The sequence below is a fragment of the Schistocerca americana genome, unplaced genomic scaffold (assembly GCF_021461395.2).
Source record: "Schistocerca americana isolate TAMUIC-IGC-003095 unplaced genomic scaffold, iqSchAmer2.1 HiC_scaffold_47, whole genome shotgun sequence".
Taxonomy (NCBI): Eukaryota; Metazoa; Arthropoda; class Insecta; order Orthoptera; family Acrididae; genus Schistocerca; species Schistocerca americana.
Window position 1 is genome coordinate 1,852,501 of NW_025726203.1, and position 5,000 is coordinate 1,857,500.

The window sequence follows — 5,000 nt, forward strand, 5'->3', positions numbered from 1 at the left end:
AACATCTAAGGGCATCACAGACCTGTTATTGCTCAATCTCGTGCGGCTAGAAGCCGCCTGTCCCTCTAAGAAGAAAAGTAATCGCTGACAGCACGAAGGATGTCACGCGACTAGTTAGCAGGCTAGAGTCTCGTTCGTTATCGGAATTAACCAGACAAATCGCTCCACCAACTAAGAACGGCCATGCACCACCACCCACCGAATCAAGAAAGAGCTATCAATCTGTCAATCCTTCCGGTGTCCGGGCCTGGTGAGGTTTCCCGTGTTGAGTCAAATTAAGCCGCAGGCTCCACTCCTGGTGGTGCCCTTCCGTCAATTCCTTTAAGTTTCAGCTTTGCAACCATACTTCCCCCGGAACCCAAAAGCTTTGGTTTCCCGGAGGCTGCCCGCCGAGTCATCGGAGGAACTGCGGCGGATCGCTGGCTGGCATCGTTTATGGTTAGAACTAGGGCGGTATCTGATCGCCTTCGAACCTCTAACTTTCGTTCTTGATTAATGAAAACATACTTGGCAAATGCTTTCGCTTCTGTTCGTCTTGCGACGATCCAAGAATTTCACCTCTAACGTCGCAATACGAATGCCCCCGCCTGTCCCTATTAATCATTACCTCGGGTTCCGAAAACCAACAAAATAGAACCGAGGTCCTATTCCATTATTCCATGCACACAGTATTCAGGCGGGCTTGCCTGCTTTAAGCACTCTAATTTGTTCAAAGTAAACGTGCCGGCCCACCGAGACACTCACTCAAGAGCACCCTGGTAGGATTGCAACGGGGTCCGCCTCGGGACGCACGAGCACGCACGAGGCGCGTCGCACGCCTTCAGCTCGCCCCACCGGCAGGACGTCCCACGATACATGCCAGTTAAACACCGACGGGCGGTGAACCAACAGCGTGGGACACAAATCCAACTACGAGCTTTTTAACCGCAACAACTTTAATATACGCTATTGGAGCTGGAATTACCGCGGCTGCTGGCACCAGACTTGCCCTCCAATAGATACTCGTTAAAGGATTTAAAGTGTACTCATTCCGATTACGGGGCCTCGGATGAGTCCCGTATCGTTATTTTTCGTCACTACCTCCCCGTGCCGGGAGTGGGTAATTTGCGCGCCTGCTGCCTTCCTTGGATGTGGTAGCCGTTTCTCAGGCTCCCTCTCCGGAATCGAACCCTGATTCCCCGTTACCCGTTACAACCATGGTAGGCGCAGAACCTACCATCGACAGTTGATAAGGCAGACATTTGAAAGATGCGTCGCCGGTACGAGGACCGTGCGATCAGCCCAAAGTTATTCAGAGTCACCAAGGCAAACGGACCGGACGAGCCGACCGATTGGTTTTGATCTAATAAAAGCGTCCCTTCCATCTCTGGTCGGGACTCTGTTTGCATGTATTAGCTCTAGAATTACCACAGTTATCCAAGTAACGTGGGTACGATCTAAGGAACCATAACTGATTTAATGAGCCATTCGCGGTTTCACCTTAATGCGGCTTGTACTGAGACATGCATGGCTTAATCTTTGAGACAAGCATATGACTACTGGCAGGATCAACCAGGGAGCTGCGTCAACTAGAGCTGAGCAGCCGGCCGCCCGGGAGTGTGTCCCGGGGGCCCACGCGAACACGCAAGCGTCCGCTCAATTATTCTGCAAACAGGAGGAGGCTGAGCTCCCCTGCACCATACACCTCGAAACCCTCTCAGGTCCCGGCGGCGCGCAGCGCCGTCCTAAGTACTTGGTCGGGTTCGAGAGAGGCGCAATCGCCCGGAGTTTGGCGAGTAGACGCTTTAGGTGCGACCACCCGTGCTCCCAACTGAGCTTGCCGCTGCCGACAGAGGCCCGGGAGCGTGCTGTCGTGGCATTGCCGGCGGGAGACAACACGCGCCACCTACGGTGACCGGCAGCTCCAACGCCAGCGCCACAGAAGGACAAAAGCCCCACTTGGGTGCCGAAGCGAACTCTCCCAGCACAGCGCACGCGCCAACACGTCCGCACAGCTGCGATACAAACCACCTGCGAGAACCGCAGAGGCGACCGAGCAGCAGACGGCGTCGCGGCGCCGAGCGCCGGGCGGCGGCGCATCCTCAGCGCACACAGTCCTCAATCGGACCAGCACACTGCAGATGTCCACCGCGCTTCGCACCGGGCCCGCGAGGACCTACTTTGGCCGCACGGCGCCGCGTGCAGGGTGCGCCGGCGCGCAGCTGCGCCGCCTGCCGCCTCCGTCGGCCGGCGCGCCTGCCACTGGCCGCCCCCACCAGCCGGCTGTAGCGCGTGCGCCCACGCACCGCGCGGCCAGCACGCCGGGAGGCCCCCCCTCACCGGCCGGGGACGGTCCCACCCAGCCACCGCCGCGTATCGCTTCACACCCAGATGCCATTCACGTTCGTGGGCATGGTGGGTATCGCTGGAACAACCGGTTGGTAGCTCAACCGATCGTCGCCATCACTGATTCACCTCTAGCGAGAACAACCGCACCACAACGGTTTACCAGTTGTTCATTTGCGTAACGTCACCAGCAAACGTAGGCGTCCATCGCCATTTGCAAATTCAACGATTGTTGCATGCCTGTGTCAGGTGTCACGACACACTATGTCTGCCCACATACACGCAACAACATGTGCACGCTTCGCGAACACGTGGAAGGTGGCCCCCGTACGTATGCGATGTCCATTGCGCGAACGACTGTCAACCGGCCTCTGTCGCATGTCGCAGATGTGGAACGCAGTGCACCATGCTATCACGGTGTGTGAGAAGAGACGACTACGTCTGACAACACGCGCCACTACATCAACAGACGGCTCATGCTGATCGCCATCCAGGGCATACCACACTGCAATCCAGCTCTTATAGGGAGACGACACGTAGCTGAGTGCACAACATTTGGACCGCATGGTTCGCCGTTGTTGGCGCAGTCGTTGTACGGTCACATGTACCACGATGTATCATTCAGTACATGAGGACCAATGTGCAGTACAGTGTGTGATTTGGACGTACAACATCAGCGGACAGTTGACACAGGCCGTACCACAGCGTAGGCTAAGTGCTTCGCCATGCGAATGCCAATGAACAACTGCAAATGCCAATGAACAACTGCAAATGCCAATGAACAACTGCAAAGGGCATTGAGCATGTACGTCCTGCTGCCATCCACATTACAGTGTATAGCTGCAAGGTGTTTAACATGAAGCGATACACTGCGGACCGGGCAGTGCGAGTAGCAAACTATGTTGCGGGGGTTGCAGTTAGGCAACACTACACTAATTTAACGCGTCGTATGACAATTACAGAGCAGGTTAAGGCCCAACATGTGTTGGGTTAAGGCCCAACGTGTGTTGGGTTAAGGCCCAACGTGTGTTGGGTTAAGGCCCAACGTGTGTTGGGTTAAGGCCCAACGTGTGTTGGGTTAAGGCCCAACGTGTGTTGGGTTAAGGCCCAACGTGTGTTGGGTTAAGGCCCAACGTGTGTTGGGTTAAGGCCCAACGTGTGTTGGGTTAAGGCCCAACGTGTGTTGGGTTAAGGCCCAACGTGTGTTGGGTTAAGGCCCAACGTGTGTTGGGTTAAGGCCCAACGTGTGTTGGGTTAAGGCCCAACGTGTGTTGGGTTAAGGCCCAACGTGTGTTGGGTTAAGGCCCAACGTGTGTTGGGTTAAGGCCCAACGTGTGTTGGGTTAAGGCCCAACGTGTGTTGGGTTACGGCGCAATATAGGTTACATTGCGGCGCAATATAGGTTACATTGCGGCGCAATATAGGTTACATTGCGGCGCAATATAGGTTACATTGCGGCGCAATATAGGTTACATTGCGGCGCAATATAGGTTACATTGCGGCGCAATATAGGTTACATTGCGGCGCAATATAGGTTACATTGAGGCGCAATATAGGTTACATTGAGGCGCAATATAGGTTACATTGAGGCGCAATATAGGTTACATTGAGGCGCAATATAGGTTACATTGAGGCGCAATATAGGTTACATTGAGGCGCAATATAGGTTACATTGAGGCGCAATATAGGTTACATTGAGGCGCAATATAGGTTACATTGAGGCGCAATATAGGTTACATTGAGGCGCAATATAGGTTACATTGAGGCGCAATATAGGTTAGGTTAAGGCGCAATATAGGTTAGGTTAAGGCGCAATATAGGTTAGGTTAAGGTACGACATAGGTTAGGTTAAGGTACGACATAGGTTAGGTTAAGGTACGACATAGGTTAGGTTAAGGTACGACATAGGTTAGGTTACGGTACGACATAGGTTAGGTTACGGTACGACATAGGTTAGGTTACGGTACGACATAGGTTAGGTTACGGTACGACATAGGTTAGGTTACGGTACGACATAGGTTAGGTTACGGTACGACATAGGTTAGGTTACGGTACGACATAGGTTAGGTTACGGTACGACATAGGTTAGGTTACGGTACGACATAGGTTAGGTTACGGTACGACATAGGTTAGGTTACGGTACGACATAGGTTAGGTTACGGTACGACATAGGTTAGGTTACGGTACGACATAGGTTAGGTTACGGTACGACATAGGTTAGGTTACGGTACGACATAGGTTAGGTTACGGTACGACATAGGTTAGGTTACGGTACGACATAGGTTAGGTTACGGTACGACATAGGTTAGGTTACGGTACGACATAGGTTAGGTTACGGTACGATATAGGTTAGGTTACGGTACGATATAGGTTAGGTTACGGTACACATTGTTGTAAGGAAAGGTTTAATGGGGGGGGGGGGGGGCGGCCGGTTTGTTGATTGTGATTATAGTAAGTGGATGCCTGCGGCATCATCTGATTTGCCACGTCAGGATGCACCTTTGGCTCATGACAGGCGGCGCTCTCATTCCATGCTTGTGGCAGACGTGTGTCTTTCATTCCTGCCATTGTTTGTGTGCTGTGAGAGGAGGCAGTATTGTGATGTTGGGTGCACCCCTGTGTAGGACATGTGTGGGTGTTGGTGGCTTGGCTGAGCAATGGTGGTTGTCGGGAGG

General features: G+C 53.2%; 1 non-coding gene across 1 annotated transcript in view; it reads right to left on the bottom strand.

Annotated features, from left to right (window-relative positions):
• The window catches only part of LOC124584095, a 1,910-nt gene extending 352 nt beyond the window's left edge, over positions 1–1,558 (bottom strand). Inside the window, exon 1 of the ribosomal RNA XR_006974507.1 lies at positions 1–1,558. This exon is cut by the window's left edge and continues 352 nt beyond it. This is a non-coding gene — a ribosomal RNA (small subunit ribosomal RNA).
• Between the last annotated feature and the right edge of the window lie 3,442 nt (positions 1,559–5,000).